This window comes from Pecten maximus, chromosome 11 (genome assembly GCF_902652985.1).
Source record: "Pecten maximus chromosome 11, xPecMax1.1, whole genome shotgun sequence".
Taxonomy (NCBI): domain Eukaryota; kingdom Metazoa; phylum Mollusca; class Bivalvia; order Pectinida; family Pectinidae; genus Pecten; species Pecten maximus.
The window spans coordinates 27,641,297-27,662,476 of NC_047025.1; the positions used below are offsets into that span (position 1 = coordinate 27,641,297).

Here is a 21,180-nt window from a genome sequence, read left to right on the forward strand (position 1 = left end):
CTGGACAACTCCTTCTAAACCGATGGGCCGATTCCAATGAAACTTCACACACATATTTATGATCATGTGTAGATGTGCATGCCACTTTCTTTTTCTCAAAATTATGGTTGCTATGGCAACTGGTCACTATAAACAGGTTTTCCGATAAGAACTATAACTTTCAGTTTGTCCGGACAACTCCTCCTAAACCGAAGGGCCCATTTCAATGAAACTTCACACAAATATAGAGGACCATGTGTAGATGTGCATGATACTTTCTTTTTCTCAAAATTATGGTTGCTTTGGCAACTGGTCACTATAAACAGGTTTTCCGATAAGAACCATAACTTTATAGCCTCTAATTAACAGTTCCAATTCACCATTGACTTGTGCAGATTGCGGGGGTATTAGTCAGCCATCCTGGCGACAGTTCTAGTTAGTTCTTATAATTAATAGTGAAATGGGTTTACGATAGAGATCATTTATCAATTTTAACTCAAAACTGTTATATAGATAATAGCTGAATGTAGGTAGTGCTTTATTGTGGTCAACTACAATAAAAGTGACTGATAGTCATGCGTCTGGTGGAAATGTCTTTTCCCATCCAAACTCGTCGAGGAATGATTGTCCATGATCCAATCGTGGATCGTCGGTTGAAGGGTGAATTCCAAGAGTCTGTCTGTGAGGGAAGTCTCTTTCTGACTACATACCATAGTTTTTGTGTACAACTAAGCATCACATAAAATCCTGGAAAAAAACATTTTAGGTTTATACGTCAATCCCTACCCCCAGGTAAATCATGTGCTACCTATATTTCACTATATACGTCTTTATGCACACTTGACACAGGTTTTAAAACACTATTTACCTCAGTAAATGATTGCTAACAATGCTATACTGAGAAAGTGGAGTGGAGTCACATGGGTGAGAGTGACAATTCCACACAGCGTTCTGCTTCCAAATGATAACAGGTACGTTCTTGTAGAATTTTTACTGTTATTGTACTCCACTGATTTGGGTATTTAGAAAACATGGTTGCAGACACTTTTGATTTTCATAATTAAAGGAAAGTCTTCGTTTTATGATACATTTAAAGAAACTTTACTTCTGATAACATTTTTTAATGTCAGGATGCCTTTGGCACCTGCTGTTATAGTTGTGGTGGGTAAATTTTGTTAGTCACACTTTTGTTTCCGGCCAACAACTTCTCTTTTCTGTAATACAAATTTGATATACATCCGCAGCCTGATAAACAAGTGTAGTTCCTATTTAATAGCAATTATTGACACAATTTAACCGGTTGTTTTCCCGTGTTTACTGCAATTATTTAAAATGAAATATGAATGTTTGGTGTTCTAGACTATTTTAGATTATAAATATAAACATTTTCCTCATCAGTATATGCAATTTTGTTGGCGTAGGATTACGTAGTTCTGTCTCAATCCTGCCTTGAAAACGAAAGTAAAAAAATCAGTTTGATCGTCTTGGAAATTTACATGCATCCACAGAGAAACTATCCACATGTGTTAGACTTGTATGTTCATCCTGAGTTCATATGTAGGAACATTTCATATAAGCCTAAAACCAACCGTGTTTACGTAGTCAAATGTTAACAATTCTATAAATAGGTTTACAGCCAAACACTTCAGCTGTCACGTGACTGATCACTTGATCATCACTTATCGGCAAGTTGTAACAAACTACATTGCCGTTTTTTATGAGGATTTTTATCAAATAAGATTATTATTTGTTTATTTGAAAAGAATCGAACGATATGTACTGGCGTCTTGTTTGTCAAAACTGTAGGCCTAATGTCTCGTCGGACAGCGTGACCGACAACGCGACCGCAGTTTGCTATTGGAGGTAAAATATTTGCATTTTTGATGTTACTAGAGGTCATAACATAGATATTTGTTAGGCCTAATTAACATCTTATAATATAATTTATAAATAAAAAAAAACTTAGGCTGTGTACATCATGTACCTGTTAATAGACCAATTTGTCCTTCAGTTGATTTTTTTTCAAAGTTTACAAGCAGCTTTACTGATTCAGAAGTACAGTGCATTCCGCTTAATCGGGTTGCCTATTTGCGGGGACTTTTTACCCGATTAACCGACTTACCCGATAAGCCGAAATGCACGTCGCCATCTTGGATTTGGTCCGTAATGGTAGTCAGACTTGGGTCGATTTTGGATGAAAATATTTGCGTTATTATTGTTAATAAACGGTGTTTTTGTTTGTGCTTTTACTGATGTCAAATTGTCAGATTACTATTACTAATTGTATAAAAATGTGTGTATTAAAATAACAAAACCTTAATGATTTTCTTATTCGCGGCACAGTACAATCGTAGCACCTCAAATCGGGGGGTCATACATCCCTGTTTCATCCGTGTGTTCCTAATTTGACATACGATCTAAGGACTCGCCGACAATTACATCTAAAATCATTTATGTTTATCATAGAGACATTCTTATGTTCGCTTTGAAGTTTAAAATATTCCATATTATTTCCAATTACCAAAGCACAGAGATCGGAGAAACCGAGTTTATTTAGGTCGTTTCCTGTGGTATAAATTTATACGAACTTGACACTGGCAGTCACTGATAAAACAACACGAAATCCAATGTAATGTTTTTATTAACCAGTTCTAATCCTAACCTGAATAGGAATTATGAGCTAACGTCGGGCGTCTGTCATTTTACTGCTCGCTACTGATTTTTAACTCACCTGTGTATCGGTGTCGTCACATTTCCCCGTGGCGAACCCCTCACTTTGGATTCGCCACATACAGTAAGCGGTGATATCAATCGATCTGTAGCAATATCAGACCCAGGTAAAAACCTATTGTTTTGGTTTTTGCTTCGAAGATTTTACATCCCAGACGTAAAAGTTTAATTGTCTAGTCGCTTAATTATGCTTTTAAAACCCCATTACGTTTTGCCTGCTGCTGACTCTAAAAATAACATTTAATTTTACCCACAATTCTTAGTCGACTTCCTATTGGGGAAAAACCACACGAGGCAGAATCAACAACAACACAGTTCTGAACATGACAAAACCCCGACATAACATTACCGTTTAAGGTAATATTTAACTGTTTTTTGACATTTGAACCATCAAAATTACACTATTTGTTGATAAATGTCTAAAACTTAAAGAAATACGCGATGACTTTCGTGAAAATCGGAGCATTTCTATTTTTTGTCCCGATTGTTCTATTCGAATAACCGAAAAATACGACTTTTCCAACCCAATTAAACGAATTTTTTTAACATGATTTAAGAGAAAATGGTTTTGGTTTTTAAAATTTTACCCAATTAAACGAAATACCCGATTAAGCGTTACCCGATTAAGTGGAATGCACTGTATATCAATAATCTTCCACAAACATTAAAGAAATAAGTCAGGGAAAGAACTATACTCAGCTATTTGAAAGTTTTCAGCAGATAAATATGTTATATGTTTTCCTAAATATGTATATAGAATAGGAATAACAAGATTAAGACATTTCATCTGATACAAATGTAGCTGTCTGACTATAAAATCCAATTTTAAATTTTTATTTGATGCCCTCAGACCCTGACGTTTCTCAGGGCCTTTGGTCCTTTGATTAACAGTGAGGGGCCATGGTGGCCGAGTGGTTAAGGTGTCCTGACACTTTATCACTAGCCCTCCACTTCTGGGTCACAAGTTGGAAACCTACGTGGGGCAGTTGCTTGGTACTGATCGTCGGCCGGTGGTTTTTCTCTGGGTACTCCGGCTTTCCTCCACCTCCCAAACCTGTCACGTCCTTAAATGACCTTGGTTGTTAATAGGACATAAAACAAATCAATCCAAACCAAGCAAACCATAGCAACCATCATTTTTACAGTTATAATCGCTTTTATATTATAATTTGAGTATCTTCTGTCTAAAACAAGAAAAAATAAAAGTGTACATGTTTTGAAATCATACTAATCAAATTTAAGACAACATAGAGGTAGCTAAACCTGATTTTTTTTTCAGGGGTTGTCTCCCCTTGATTGCATATATTGTAATATATAATTGCTGGTTGTAAGTAAGGTTTGAAAATTGATTACTGTATTCAATTTAATTAAAAAAATCTTTTTCAAGATTCTGTGTACTGTCAAGGTTATTATTAGTTTTAATTGGGTAAATAAATCAGAAATTCAAAAGTATTATACATCATTCTATACAACATGTGTAATATTGGACCTAATACTAAATATGTACTCTTTCTGTGAAAAAATGAAGATACCTGTGATAGACTCAAGAGTACTTTACCAATTAGAACAATTTGATAATTATTATAGTGTTTATGTCCCTTCTTAGTAACGAGAGGTTTGGGGTGGAGGTATAGTAATCAACTTTGTGTCCATCCATGCAAAGTTTGTGTACAACATTATCTCATGAACTTTTGGATGGAATTAGTTCATTTCTACACCTTAGCATCACCTGATTAGATGGATTGTGGTGTTAAAGGTGAAAGGTCATACTTGACCATTTGAATTTTAGTTCTATCATTAAAGAAAAAAACCTAAACAAAGATGTTATTAGAATTCAATCTTGTGGCCCAATTTTCTTTATAAAAAAACAAAACATACATGAAATGTAAACAAACCTGGAAAAAAATTAATTAAACAGGGTAAAAAAATGAAAAAATGAAACAACAGAGACAAGTGCAAGGAGAATAAGACCTGAAGTCCTGGAAGTGTTTTTATCAATGACACCATGTAAACGTAGATCTGTTCTAAGGAATGTTAAGTTCTCAAAGTGAAAGCAGGGGTAGAGACAAAAAACCCTAAGTGATCAGGTGGTGTCATGGATGTCTCACTTGCCTTTCACCTAAGTCACCGGGGTTCAATATCGGCATGGGTTGTGTATTGTGGGTCAGCTGCCGGACCACATATTTTTTCCCAAAAATGTTCCAGTTTCCTCCTACATTCAGATCTTGGCTGTGTCCCATATGACTTAAATTTATAACTAATTTCATCACTGTTGTTAAGTAAATAAAATGAATTAAAAAAGATACTGTGTTTCCCGATTAGAATCAACAGTAATGCAACATCTTACAGAACTATATCATCCCAGCTAGCAGTATATATGTAATATGGCATGTATGTATAACGTTAATGAACGTCAAAAAAAACGTTTAATGCAAAATGGAGCAACAGATTGTGATACATTACAGAAACATTTTTTCATTGTATGTCTGCCAGCTGGGATGTGTTACGCTAGCATTGAGACATTGTAACACAACGTAACTAAACCTAACAGATATCATCATGGTTAACTAAATCAATCTATTCACTATTGGTGCAGTTTATAATTATAGCTCATACATTGCAACAAAACTGTTCTGCAGTGACACTCTCGGTGTGAGTTATAGTCGTAACATTCGTGCACATGTGTATTTAGGACAGAAACCTATTAAATGATTTTAACTCAGTAGAGGACACATGTGGTTGTTCAGTCTTCCATCTGAAGAAATGTTCATTTTGATTTAGAGTTAAGCTTATGATGTTGTGAATAAGGGATTACGACAAACAAATTCCATTATTTTGTAATGATATTCCGAGATGTGCACCTGCCCCCAAGTTCCTGCTCCTTGCATGCTGGCGAGTTTTTCAATACCTCGGTGGGTATTGGTATAATTGTGTTTTCTTCACTAGGGATGTCAACATTCTAGGTCTCGCTAAGTTGATGGAGACTTTGCTACGTGACGCACATGGTTCCCTTAAAAGCATTATCCTGACAAAAGGCTACAGAAATACCATTATATTGTCTATTTCTGCTGAAAGATAGTTTCCGTGTGTTCTACCAGAATCCATCTGTCTGGTTAAAAAGGGAAAAAAAACAATAGAAATATTGTGTAAACCCTAGGTGTATCTCCACAGGGTAATCTAGTGTATTTAAATAGGAATGTCTGGGGAAAGAACACTATATAAATTTTAAAGCAAAACCAAATTATGTTGAATTTTTTTTAACATTTTTTTTTTTTTAATTATGTCTCCCCTTTGAATGAAGTAAGATATTGGCATATTATCGTACTACATAAGTAGACCTAATAAGCACAGTCTGCCCTTATAATTGTACCCCCACCTTTTTCAAGAAAAGAGGATGCATGTGCTAATTAAAACATACAAAAAGTTCCTTACCTTACTGATCTCCCAATATAATCTTCAGACATTTAACTGAAGACACTAGATTGTTGCCACTACATAAATGTAAGTAATTGAAGAAGAAAGAAGTTTATTTTTTCCACTCAAATTTCACGCAAAATTTTTTCTCACTCCTTCGGTTTTATTAAGCACACCTGTTTTGTGCATAATAATGTAAACACACAGCACGCTTATTAGGTCAAATATGGTAATTAAGAACCAGTCTTCTGACTCTTCTAATAATTTTTTTGTCCATAACAGTTTAGGTTATCTTAATGAAACTGGCTGTATACCTGCATCACATAATATGCACTTCTGTTAGTTCACTGTGACCTTGACCTCAAGGTCAAAAGTCATATAAGTGCAAATTTTCCCAAAAATTCTTGTCTACGTTTTAACTCTTAAATTAAAGATAAAAAGATACAACTAAATGAAAGTTGCTGTATGACTTTTTCACCCACTGACCTATAGCTAGTGCAGTGCTCTGTCATTGGATCATTGCATTTGTGACCTTGACATAAAGGTCAAAGATCAAATCAGTGTGAACTTTGTCCAGGCCATAACAAATATTGAATGCACTATATTTGCATCACGTAAAGTCAATGTGCAGTGCACTGCCATTTGGTCAGTGTAACCTTGACCTTAAGATCAAATGTGAGATAAACATCCCCAATATTTCTTCTCTTGTCTCAGCGATAACTTTTAAACTGTTTAAAGATATCTCAATAAAAGTTTCTGTATGCTTCATATTCAGTGTCTGGCATTAGGGACAAGGGGAGACATAGATATGTTTTTGTTCAAATCTCTAGTTTTAATTGGTACAATGATGATACAGTGTAAGAAGAGTTTTTTTTTTTATCATTTCTTATAACCATTTTAATATTTCTTTTATACTGTCGTATTGATATTTACATAAATCTTCTGATTTTTTAGGATTCAAGAATTAAATTTGAATTTTCATTTGGTGTTACTTTCTCTGTACTATATTGAAGTTTTCTTTCTGACTTTAGAAACACAGAGTCTATTGCATTTATGACATCATAATCATTGTGACATCAAATTGAATACCTCAATGTATATTTCCTGTTATGAAGATACCTATCTGGTATAATATAAAATATTGACCTTGGATAATATTTGATTCTACCAGCAAGGTTATTATAATATCATGTTGACCTCACCTAATGTCCTTAATTGATAAATATTTATGATTGCTTCTATGATAGTAAATGGGTTATGTAATGAAATAATGATATTAAGTGTACTGATATTTGATTAGAAAGGAGGTACAAGTTCTCTGATTATAAAGGTTTTTTTAGGAACTCTGATATAATATAGGAAGAAAAAATTATTTAAAATTGATTACTAATTATTTCTCTCGCACTCATCTGGATGTTTGTTTTTGTATATTTATCAGGACATCTGATTGACATCACCATTCCAGGGAACAAGCTTTCTTGGTGGTGGATAAACGTAAGTACCTATTGTGATATTATCATTTAATCATTTTGATGTTTGAAACACAGGTATATAACTGTTAGAATTACAATGATAATGATATTTTGTGTGAAACTATGCACAAAAATTTCATTGTAAACTGTATATACTGGTATATTATGGCACATTTGAATTTTAATGCATTCTAAAATTCTAACGGATTGTCATATTGAGGATTTGGCACATCCACAACATCTCTTTTACAAGACATAAAAACAGATTTCACACAATCATTATAATATACAGTTTGCTGAAAAAGCCAAACGAAGATGGTATTTTTTGAAACTACAGATTTTATTTCCCAGTTGGAATGGGGCATAATCACATGTCAAAAGAGTTTGGATATGTTGACATATCCATCCAGAACATTTACACAACTTTAGAAATAAGAGCACCCTAGGGGTGAATGAAGACTTTCATTTACCCTCGATTCTGTTCCACATGGCTATTGGAAAATGAATCAGGGGAGCTAATCTTGAAGATATAAAAAAACACAACGTCTGTATATTTATGACTTCTGTTGCTCCAGTAGTGCTTGGCGACGAAAGGTTTTATTTCAAATTAATACTTTATATATATATATATATATATAGGGCCGCAATACCTATTGTTAGAACGTCGGCCTAGGTAAGAACCATCAGGTGAAGATCTGAGGTGCATGGTTCAATGCCCCCTACCTGCACTAGTTTGTGTTTCTCAGGAAGCTGAGAAATGGTCTGTGCTGTTGTGTCCTTTGGAAAGACACTTTACCCTAATTGCTATGTATAGCATGAGATGGGCATCATGTATGTTAAGTGAGTAAGCTACTACAGGGAAACACTGCCTCAAAATCACACTGTGCTGTTCATGGGGTGATAAACCCAACAAACAAACAAAAGTATATATACATGTATCCTAAAATTAGCCCTTTAGAGACCAACACATACTGCTGACATAGGTAGAAAAATGGACTTACTTCAGAACATCCCTACTCTCACAATGGGAAAATCGACTGGTATTTTATAGAGGGATCGTTAGTGGTTTTGAAGCAATCAAATCGCAAGGACCTTTCTGGTATTTTACTGCCCTGTTTACCATATTTAATAGTTTCAGATTAATTACGTTTTATTTTATATGTCTGGCGATGGAAATCCACTGATTTGATGTTCATGAAATCATTTTTATGCACAAAAACATTTCATGTACCATTATACATTAAATGTATATGTACTTATATATATATAACATGATCTAGAATATGTGTCTGTACAGATTCAGAACACTATAGATATATGTATGGGGTTTGGGATTATACCAAGTGTGCAATCAGTCATAGCCTACAGTAAGGCTTCCTGTCATTGGACAAAGTTACATTTATGATTGCAACAGATTGTGGAAAAATTCAGTATGTGACCTGATTGTGATGCTTACACTACTTCGTATCGATGTTACGTAACTTCGTGACAAAAACCAGACATGATTTTGTATACCCTGTAGATTGCTGGCTCCATATTTTATGTAGCATTCTATATGATCAAGAAAATAAAAATTTAAATTGAGTAGTTTGATTTGGTGTGATTACAGGACTCGGTTTTACGGTAATGAAATTTCTGATGTTTCTGATATGTTTGGGTTGTATTATATTACTGTCTTGAACATATTGAAGAACCGTCGGCCCATGATGCTTATTTCAGACGTGTACTTTGCAATTTTGTGTGTGTGTTGTTAAGTGATGCGCATCTCTACAGTTGGGTCAATGAGATATTACAACATATTATCTATTGTATTGATGCATTCGATAAGGTTAGCCAGGGACATAAAATCAAATGAAAATAACGGGAAAAAAAGGACAAGTTTGAGCTTGGAAATCACATCTGTGGAACATCAAATCAGGACAAGGGCAGAACAGTAATTGTGTGTAGTCGGGAAAGGGTTTTAGTTATGCCAGTATATTGAATTTACTTCTGGTACCGGTAAACATGCAATCCTTACTGACGCAGGTCCCCTGGCAGTGACATGGGGCTGGGATCTGTCGGAGCTGGCCATGAGTTCTGGTTATGACGGCCTATGTCAGACAATGATCAGAATTGACTTCCTGTCATTCACACTTTGCCGAATTCTTACACAGACAGTTGGCGTATTGTTCCTTGAATTCCTCCAGGAACACTGGCTTAGAGGTTGTACAGTTCTGTATAAAGTCTCGCATATATTTCTTTAGTCGAACTTCATGTTTATGACAGTATCTGAAAAAGCCTTGTTTCACATCTTTGTATTGGGCTCCATTTTTCTAAATAACATGTCAAAACAGTGTGTAAACCAAAGGAACCTGCACCAGTGTCTATATATAATTGTTTATGTCAAGTGACAGACCCTGACTTTGAACATGCAATTTACGCAAAAGGATTTGGAAAAAATGGAGAAACTATCTAGATTGTTATGATAAGCGTTTTTCAAGTTTTTTTTTGTCCCCCTGCCAGAATGCCAGTCAAAGAGACGTCGTGATGCTGTCCTGAATTATTTCTCCAAACGGATGTATACAATGTTAAATTTTAAAGAAGTTTTACTTTTATTCAAACTTTTTAATTTCTATTTAGTATATGTATAGTACGTGCATTCATTGGTGTCACCTCCAGAGCTTGCTGATATCAAAAGCTTAATTGTCTTTCAGCATTTGAATTAATTTTAGTTCTTTTTCTTTTTGTCCATTCTGTGGTGAATTTGTGTTTGTATAGGACAGCTCAGCTGAAATTGCATGACTTATGAAAATTAACACTATGTATTTTTGTGAATTATGTAAATCTAGCTACCATTACTATAGGATGAGATCACAGCATCACAATCTTTTTATTTGTTATTTCATGTCCAGCATCATGTTAATTTTTGTCATAAATTTTTTGAAATTTTAAGAACATTAATATTTAAAGTTTCTAGTCTGTTAATTAGATATCTTGCAAGACATTGCTTTGGAGGGAATGTCAGTAACCAATTAATTCAAAAACATATTTTATTGTACGTAACTTGCACCACGCTCCACATTTCTTGGGTATATCAACACGACACTCAGTCGCAAATTCAAAAAAGCTGGCTATTGACAATAAATGCCCATATCCATGAATCGTTACATGCAGTTATTTTTGGAAATAGGAATCTATGTATCTATGTATCTATGTATTTTCTTAAAGAAATAATACTGATTTTGTTATTAATTCCACAGATGATCAACAAATATTTCTTAAGTTTAAGTTAAAAGTTTCTGCCACATAAGACTAATAAACGTAAACGTGTTGGTGATGCCTTGAGAGCCGGCTGACAAACAGCTGCTGGCTAGAGCATATATCTGTTTACATCATTCTGATACCTGCTGTTGTTTTGGTCAATGTAACAGTAGTTCAATAAATTTCTGAGTGTAGATATATATATTTATCAATATAGGTATTTTATGTGTAGTTTGGACAAGCTGGCACACTTAGGTTGTTGGAGCTATTGATGCTAACATTGCTGAGCTCAGAGTTTTGTGTCCATATGCTACTGCCCTCAGATGTGGCACCAGCGACATATGTCAATGCAATCAATTGTTGAACAAGGTCTGATCTGTATTAGCTGTAATAGGGTGGGGCAGTACACTCCTCTGGGGTGGGGCAGTATACTCCTCTGGGGTGGGACAGTATGTACCACTCTGGGGTGGGGCAGTATATACCACTCTGGGGTGGGGCAGTATGTACCACTCTGGGGTGGGGCAGTATACTCCTCTGGGATGGGGCAGTATATACCACTCTGGGGTGGGACAGTATATACCACTCTGGGGTGAGGCAGTATATACCACTCTGGGGTGGGGCAGTATGTACCACTCTGGGGTGGGGCAGTATATACCACTCTGGGGTGGGGCAGTATATACCACTCTGGGGTGGGACAGTATATACCACTCTGGGGTGGGACAGTATATACCACTCTGGGGTGGGGCAGTATGTACCACTCTGGGGTGGGGCAGTATATACCACTCTGGGGTGGGACAGTATATACCACTCTGGGGTGGGACAGTATATACCACTCTGGGGTGGGGCAGTATGTACCACTCTGGGGTGGGGCAGTATATACCACTCTGGGGTGGGGCAGTATATACCACTCTGAGGTGGGGCAGTATATACCACTCTGGGGTGGGGCAGTATGTACCACTCTGGGGTGGGGCAGTATATACCACTCTGGGGTGGGGCAGTATGTACCACTCTGGGGTGGGGCAGTATGTACCACTCTGGGGTGGGGCATTATGTACCACTCTGGGGTGGGGCAGTATATACCTCTCTGGGGTGGGGAAGTTTACTATTCTGGGGTGGGGCAGTATGTACCACTCTGGGGTGGGGCAGTTTACCATTCTGGGGTGGGGCAGTAAATAACACTCTGGGGTGGGGCAGTATGTACCACTCTGGGGTGGGGCAGTATGTACCACTCTGGGGTGGGACAGTATGTACCACTCTGGGGTGGGGCAGTTTATACCACTCTGGGGTGGGGCAGTATGTACCACTCTGGGGTGGGGCGGTATAAACCACTCTGGGGTGGGGCAGTATATACCACTCTGGGGTGGGGCAGTATATACCACTCTGGGGTGGGGCAGTATGTACCACTCTGGGGTGGGGCGGTATGTACCACTCTGGGGTGGGGCGGTATGAACCACTCTGGGGTGGGGCAGTATATACCACTCTGGGGTGGGGCAGTATATACCACTCTTGGGTGGGGCAGTATACCACTCTGGGGTGGGGCAGTATGTACCACTCTGGGGTGGGGCAGTATATACCACTCTGGGGTGGGGCGGTATGTACCACTCTGGGATGGGGCGGTATGTACCACTCTGGGGTGGAATAGTTATACCACTGGGGAAACAATATATCACAATGGTATAGAGCTTTACTTTTGATATTTAAAGAAAAGAGTTTTAATAGGTGTAAGATTTTGTTACCTGGTCAGGGAATTGTGATGTGGTTGGAAGGAATGACTGTAATTGTTACCAGAAAGAACCTCTTTTTATTGAAAGCGATCAGAATGGTGGAAAAATCATATGTATGATATTTTCGTGAGAACTGCTAACAGTAAAAATGTCAGAAATATCAGGGAGATTTGAACTTTTTTGTTGGATCAGAGAGATAACATTATAAAGCTCTGAGACTCGTTACCTAAATGTGTGGCCTTTTATTCTAATCAATGCAATGGGGAAAAATGAAAGAAATTATGATTTATACTTGAGCAGTAATGATGAAACCTAATCACACTGGAGCTTCATTTTATCCATTTTGAATTAATAAATGCAAAGCACCACCTGTGTTATGTCACGGATTGCTTACAAATGCTGTCTGCTGTCAGGACTTACTGATTATCAAACGATTCAAAAGATCTGATGCAGTATGGAAATTAGTCATCATGTGGTAGGTTGTAATTTTCCCAGTAATTTCCTGCATCGTTTAAACCTTTGCTATAGGATGTGGCCAGTAGTTGTTGACATCAAGTTGGCTCCTATACTCCATATACATGGTGGAACTATAGACAAAGAACTTTCCCTTACCTTTTTTTCCCCCCCAAGTCATTCTTTTTCTCCAAGTCCACATGATTCCATACCTTAATTTCCTTGCTGATTCTGTTCTTAGTTACCCAAATTCATTCTGGAGTTACTTCCCTTTTTAGATGAATTCTCTCTGTCTGAACTGTCAGAGAGGTAGATATTTTATGCATTTAGATAAAATTATTACAAAATTGGAAATAGTTTTAACTCTGTCCTGACTCATGGCATATCTACTGTAATTTACTGAATCACTTCAATAGAAATGAAGACGGAAATTGACTGAAGAAATATAGAATTGATGATATTCCTCAATATTTCAAAAACATTTCTCAATTTATAAAACATTCAAAAACATATTGTCTTGAGAAGAATTGGAGACAACTATTTCAGTTTCAGTTTACTGAGAAAATGATTTGCATTCTATTCTGATGAAAAAGATACTGTAAGTGATGTCTTTGAAAAAAAAAACCCAAAAAACTTAAAAGAAAAAAACATTTTCTCTCCTCCTCCATCTTGGACCTGACGTTAACATCTGGTGTTGAATCATTTGATTCTATGTATTCTGGTTTTGCCTTTGATTTGATGTATATGATGTGACGGGGAGTTTCTGGTCTGCGACATATCTGATTCACATCACATTGGTCTGATACTTACTGTAGTAATGACTCCAATTACCCCTGATTACTTCAGTATGGAGGCAGGCAAATCGTTTGAGGGTGTGTATGTCAGTGTTGTTACGGGTGACATCATAATCATTTCCATATGGTCTTCGGCCCTACTTTTTACGGATGTGACAAATTTTCGTCTAAACATATGTTTCTGGCATTTCAAACCAGGAAATAGATCCAGAGATGTGGTTGACCAAAATATTCAGGGAAAGATGGAACAATGAAAAATTTGGAGTGGTCAATGGCACCAAATCTGAAATAGGAAGGAGATGTGAAAATACCCTGCCTGTGCTGGGGCTCAAACTAGCGAACTCTCACTCCCAAGGCAAACTTCCTACCACTAGGCTAAAGGAAAATTTGCATTAGTCTGAACTAGTAAGGTGACCTTATAATCTCTGCTTATACGATAATCATAAAGTTAAGAGTATGGAATGTTTAAACACAGGTTTGAAAAATATTGTTTTTAGCAGCTTCAAAGGATTATGCACTAGGCACCAAAGAAATTTGCACCTTTCAGGCCTCAAATTTAACAGTTTTTGTCACTTGCTAAAAACAGCAAGTGTCTTTAATTTTTACTTGCTAAAATACTTTTTAGCTCATCTGGTCCGAAGGACCAAGATGAGCTTATGCCATACCGTGGTGTCCGTCGTCCGGCCGGCCGTCTATCAGTCCGTCGGTCCATCAACAATTGACTTATTTGACTTCTTCTTCATAATCGCTGATCGTAATTTGAACAAATTTAGTCAGAAGCATTCCTATGAGTAGGGGACTCAAAATTGTACAAATGATGGGGCTGACCCCCTGGGGGCCTCTGGGGCGGGGCCAAAAGGGGTCAATTTGGCTATATTGCTATAAACGTCTTCTTCTCTGAAACCGACCAATGGATATCGCTCATATTTGCCTGGTAGCATCACTATGGGGTGGGGATTCAAAATTGAACAAATGATGAGGCTGCATGACCGCCCAGGGGCTTGAAAGGCGGGGCCAAATGTGGTCAATTGGGCTTTATTGATATAATCGACTTCTTCTCTGAAACCGAGCAATGGATATCGCTCATATTTGTCTGGTAGCATCACTATGGGGTGGGGATTCAAAATTGTACAAATGATTGGACTGACCCCCCAGGGGCCTGAGGGGCAGGGCCAAATGTGGTCAATTTAGCTATATTGTTATAAACGACCTCTTCTCTGAAACCTGGCAATGGATATCACTCATATTTCCATGATAGCATCACTATGGGGACAGTATTCAAAATTGTACAAATGGTGAACTCTATACATTGAAATGCATGCCCTGCCATAATTTTGCAATGCTTATGCACTCTGAAGCATACCTTGTGCCAATAAGTATACATTTCTCTGTAGTTACCTATAAAGCATGGGGCCGTGGTGGCCGAGTGGTCAAGGTGTCCCTACACTTGATCACTAGCCCTCTACCTCTGGGTTACGAGTTCGAAACCTGCGTGGGGCAGTTGCCAGGTACTGACTGTAGGCCGGAGGTTTTTCTCCGGATACTCCGGCTTTCCTCCACCTCCAAAACCTGGCACATCCTTAAATGACCCTGGCTGTTAATAGGACGTTAAACAAAAACAAACCAAAATGGTGGGGACCTAACCCCCTGGGGACCAGAGGGGCGGGACCAAAATGCATCAGTATAGCTGTACTGATATAAATAACTTCTTCTCTGAAACTGAGCAACGGATATCACTCATATTTCCATGATAGCATCACTATGGGGATAGTAATCAAAATTGTGCAAATGGTGGGGACCTAACCCCCTGGGGCCAGAGTGGCGGGGCCAAAAGGGGTTAATTTGTCTATTGATATAAACGACTTCTGAAACCAAGCAGTTGATCAATTGGTCATTTTTGCCTGGTAGCATCACCATGAAATGGGGATTCAAAATTGTACAAATAGTTGGGCTGACCCCGGGGGGACTGAGGGGTGGAGCCAAAAGTGTTCAATATGGCTAGATTGATATAAGCGACTTCTCCTCTGAAACGGAGAAATGAATATTGCTTATATTTGCTTGGTAGCATCACTATGGGGTGCAGATTCAAAATTGTACAAATGATGGGGCTGACTCCCTGGGGCCGACTCCCTGGGGCCTGAGGGGCAGTGCCAAAAGAGGTCCATTTGGCAATATTGATATTTATAACGACTTTTTCTCTGGAACTAAGCAAGGTATGACATTGATATTTCAATGGTAACATCCCTAGATGGCTGGGATTCAAATTGATGCAAATGATGGGGCTGACCTTCCAAGGGGCCCGAGGGGTTGGGCAAAAGGGAGCAATTTGGCTGTATTGCTAAAAACGACCTTGTATTTTAGAAACCATTGAGATCCCCATCCCATAACCATATATAGAATTGTTGGGCATCAAGAGATAAACAAAATAATGATGGAAAAATAGGCCCAGGGGTCTTTCCCATCCCCTAGGGATTCAGTTTCTTTGTTATATGTTTAAAACCATTGAGATCCACACCCCATAACCATATATAGCGTTGCTAGGCATCAAGAGATAAACAATATCCTGTAATAAAAATAAGCCCTGTGGTCTTTCCCCACCCCTAAAGACTTAGTTACTTTGTTATATCTTAGAAACCATTGAGATCCCCACCCCATAACCATATATAGCATTCTTGGGCATCAAGAGATAAACAAAATAATGATGGAAAAATAGGCCCGGGGTCTTTCCACACCCCTAGGAACTCCGTTTTTAGCTCACCTTGACCAAAGGTCGGGTGAGCTTATGCCATGGCGCGGCGTCCGTCGTCCGTCCGTCCGTCAACATTTACTTAAAATTACTACTTGTCATAAAATACCCAGTGGATTTTAACCAAATTTGGTCAGAAAGATCCTTGGGGGAAGGGGAACAGATTTTGCATTAATGAAGATTCTGACCCCCAAGGGACCAGAGGGGCAGGGTCAAATAGGGGAAATATAGGTAATTCCTTTAAATCCCTACTAGTCATAAAGTTATGAATGGATTTTAACCAAATTTGGTCTGAAAGATCCTTGGGCAAAAGGGAACAGATTTTGCATTTAAGACGATTCTGACCCCTAAGGGGCCAGAAGGGCGGGGGTCAAATATGGGAAATAGAAGAAATTCCTTTAAATCGCTACTAGTCATCAAGTTATGAATGGATTTTAACCAAATTTGGTCAGAAAGATCCTTGGGGGAAGGGGAACAGATTTTGCATTAATGATGATTCTGACCCCGAAGGGGCCAGAGGGGCAGGGTCAAATAGGGGAAATAGAGGTAATTCCTTTAAATCCCTACTAGTCATAAAGTTTTGAATGGATTTTGACCAAATTTGGTCTGAAAGATCCTTGGGCAAAAGGGAACAGATTTTGCATTTAAGACGATTCTGACCCCTAAGGGGCCAGAAGGGCGGGGGTCAAATATGGGAAATAGAAGAAATTCCTTTGAATCGCTACTAGTCATAAAGTTATGAATTATTAATGAGTTATGAATGGATTTGAACCCAATTTGGTCAAAAACATCCTTTTGGGAAGGGGAACAGATTTTGCATAAATGTTGACTCTGACCCCCAAGGGACCAAAGGGGCGGGGCCTAATGGGGAAATAGAGGTAATTCCTTTAAATCGCTACTAGTCATAAAGTAATGAATGGATTTGAACCCAATTTGGTCAGAAACATTCTTGGGGGAAGGGGAACAGATTTGCATAAATGGTGACTCTGACCCCCAAGGGACCAAAGGGGTGGGGCCTAATGGGGAAATAGAGGTAATTCCTTTAAATCGCTACTAGTGATAAAGTTATGAAAGGATTTGAACCCAATTTAGTAAGAAACATCATTGGGGGAAGGGGAACAGATTTTGTATAAATGGTGACTCTGACCCCCAAGGGGCCAAAGGGGCGGGGCCTAATGGGGAAATAGAGGTAATTCCTTCAAATTGCTACTAGTCATAAAGTTATGAATGGATTCGAACCCAATTTGGCCAGAGACATTCTTGAGGGAAGGGGAAAAGATTTTGCATAAATGGTGACTCTGACCCTCAAGGGACCAAAGGGGCGGGGCCTAATGGGGAAATAGAGGTAATTCCTTTAAATCGCTACTAGTCATAAAGTTATGAAAGGATTTGAACCTAATTTGGTCAGAAACATCATTGGGGGAAGGGGAACAGATTTTGCAAAAATGGTGACTTTGACCCCCAAGGGGCCAAAGGGGCGGGGGCTAATGGGGAAATAGAGGTAATTCCTTCAAATCACTACTAGTCGTAAAGTTATGAATGGATTTGAACTCAATTCTGTCAGAAACATTCTTATGTGAAGTGGAACAGATTTTGCATAAATGATGACTCTGACCCCCAAGGGGCCAAAGGGGCGGGGCCCATAGGGGAAATAGAGGTAATTCCTTTAAATCGCTACTAGTCATACAGTTATGAAAGGATTTGAACCCAATTTGGTCTGAAACATCATTTGGGGAAGGGGAACAGATTTTGCATAAATGGTGACTCTGACCCCCAAGGGGCCAAAGGGGCGGGGCCCAATAAGGGAAATAGAGGTAATTCCTTTAAATCGCTACTAGTCATAAAGTTATGAAAGGATTTGAACCTAATTTGGTCAGAAACATCATTGGGGGAAGGGGAACAGATTTTGCATAAATGGTGACTCTGACCCCCGAGGGGCCAAAGGGGCTGGCCCCGTATGGGAAATAGAGGTTATTCCTTTAAATCGCTACTAGTCATAAAGTTATGAATGGATTTGAACTCAATTTAGTAAGAAACATCCTTTGCGGAAGGGGAACAGATTTTGCATCAATGGTGACTCTGACCCCCAAGGGACCAAAGGGGTGGGGCCTAATGGGGAAATAGAGGTAATTCCTTTAAATCGCTACTAGTGATAAAGTTATGAAAGGATTTGAACCCAATTTAGTAAGAAACATCATTGGGGGAAGGGGAACAGATTTTGTATAAATGGTGACTCTGACCCCCAAGGGGCCAAAGGGGCGGGGCCTAATGGGGAAATAGAGGTAATTCCTTCAAATTGCTACTAGTCATAAAGTTATGAATGGATTCGAACCCAATTTGGCCAGAGACATTCTTGAGGGAAGGGGAAAAGATTTTGCATAAATGGTGACTCTGACCCTCAAGGGACCAAAGGGGCGGGGCCTAATGGGGAAATAGAGGTAATTCCTTTAAATCGCTACTAGTCATAAAGTTATGAAAGGATTTGAACCTAATTTGGTCAGAAACATCATTGGGGGAAGGGGAACAGATTTTGCAAAAATGGTGACTTTGACCCCCAAGGGGCCAAAGGGGCGGGGGCTAATGGGGAAATAGAGGTAATTCCTTCAAATCACTACTAGTCGTAAAGTTATGAATGGATTTGAACTCAATTCTGTCAGAAACATTCTTATGTGAAGTGGAACAGATTTTGCATAAATGATGACTCTGACCCCCAAGGGGCCAAAGGGGCGAGGCCCATAGGGGAAATAGAGGTAATTCCTTTAAATCGCTACTAGTCATACAGTTATGAAAGGATTTGAACCCAATTTGGTCTGAAACATCATTTGGGGAAGGGGAACAGATTTTGCATAAATGGTGACTCTGACCCCCAAGGGGCCAAAGGGGCGGGGCCCAATAAGGGAAATAGAGGTAATTCCTTTAAATCGCTACTAGTCATAAAGTTATGAAAGGATTTGAACCTAATTTGGTCAGAAACATCATTGGGGGAAGGGGAACAGATTTTGCATAAATGGTGACTCTGACCCCCGAGGGGCCAAAGGGGCTGGCCCCGTATGGGAAATAGAGGTTATTCCTTTAAATCGCTACTAGTCATAAAGTTATGAATGGATTTGAACTCAATTTAGTAAGAAACATCCTTTGCGGAAGGGGAACAGATTTTGCATCAATGGTGACTTTGACCCCCAAGGGGCCAAAGGGGCGGGGGCTAATGGGGAAATAGAGGTAATTCCTTCAAATCACTACTAGTCGTAAAGTTATGAATGGATTTGAACTCAATTCTGTCAGAAACATTCTTATGTGAAGTGGAACAGATTTTGCATAAATGATGACTCTGACCCCCAAGGGGCCAAAGGGGCGGGGCCCATAGGGGAAATAGAGGTAATTCCTTTAAATCGCTACTAGTCATACAGTTATGAAAGGATTTGAACCCAATTTGGTCTGAAACATCATTTGGGGAAGGGGAACAGATTTTGCATAAATGGTGACTCTGACCCCCAAGGGGCCAAAGGGGCGGGGCCCAATAAGGGAAATAGAGGTAATTCCTTTAAATCGCTACTTGTCATAAAGTTATGAATGGATTTAAACCCGATCTAGTCAGGAACATCCTTGGGGGAAGGGGAACAGATTTTGCATAAATGGTGACTCTGACCCCTGAGGGGCCAATGGGGCGGGGCCCAATGGGGAAATAGAGGTAATTCCTTTAAATCGCTACTAGTCATAAAGTTATGAATGGAATTGAACTTAATTTGGTCAGAAACATCCTTGGGGAAGGGGAACAGATTTTGCATAAATGGTGACTCTGACCCCCAAGGGGCCAAAGGGGCGGGGCCCAATAAGGGAAATAGAAGAAATTCCTTTAAATCGCTACTTGTCATAAAGTTATGAATGGATTTAAACCCGATCTAGTCAGGAACATCCTTGGGGGAAGGGGAACAGATTTTGCATAAATGGTGACTCTGACCCCTGAGGGGCCAATGGGGCGGGGCCCAATGGGGAAATAGAGGTAATTCCTTTAAATCGCTACTAGTCATAAAGTTATGAATGGAATTGAACTTAATTTGGTCAGAAACATCCTTGGGGGAAGGGGAACAGATTTTGCATAAATGATGACTCTGACCCCTGAGGGGCCAAAGGGGTGGGGCCCATGCAATAGGGGAAATAGAGGTAAAGCCTTAAAATTGCTACTAGTCTTACCTTATGAATGGATTTGAACCCAATTTAGTCGGAAACATCCTTGGGGAAGGGGAACAGATTTTGCATTTAATGATGACTTTGGCCAAAGTTGTGGGGCCCCATAGGGGAAATAAAGGTAATTCCTTTAAATCGCTACTAGTCATAGAGTTATGAATGCATGTTGTAAACTTAGAGTCTGGACTTCGTTATTTCTTTAAAGCAGGTGGGATCCCCATACTTTAAGCATACATGTATAAAGCATTGTTTGAGGTTGACAAATAAAACGAATTGAACATGAACACTATTTGGACATTTGGTCAAATCCAACCAGGTGAGCGATACAGGCCCCATGGGCCTCTTGTTATTCATGGTGTTTTGCTGTCTTCGACATGGTTGATTTGAATGACATGGTAAAATTAGAGTGGCCAGGTTAGTGCGTTCCCTCAGATATCATTATA

General features: G+C 38.8%; 1 protein-coding gene across 2 annotated transcripts in view; it reads left to right on the top strand.

The window, feature by feature from the left end:
* Positions 1–21,180, top strand: part of LOC117337240 (protein CBFA2T1-like) — a 163,583-nt gene that overhangs the window by 58,887 nt on the left and 83,516 nt on the right. For both annotated transcript variants that reach the window (XM_033898117.1, XM_033898119.1), the window contains one exon: positions 7,562–7,617. The gene's annotated coding sequence lies outside the window, so the exon portion shown is untranslated. The remainder of the gene's footprint in view (positions 1–7,561; positions 7,618–21,180) is intronic.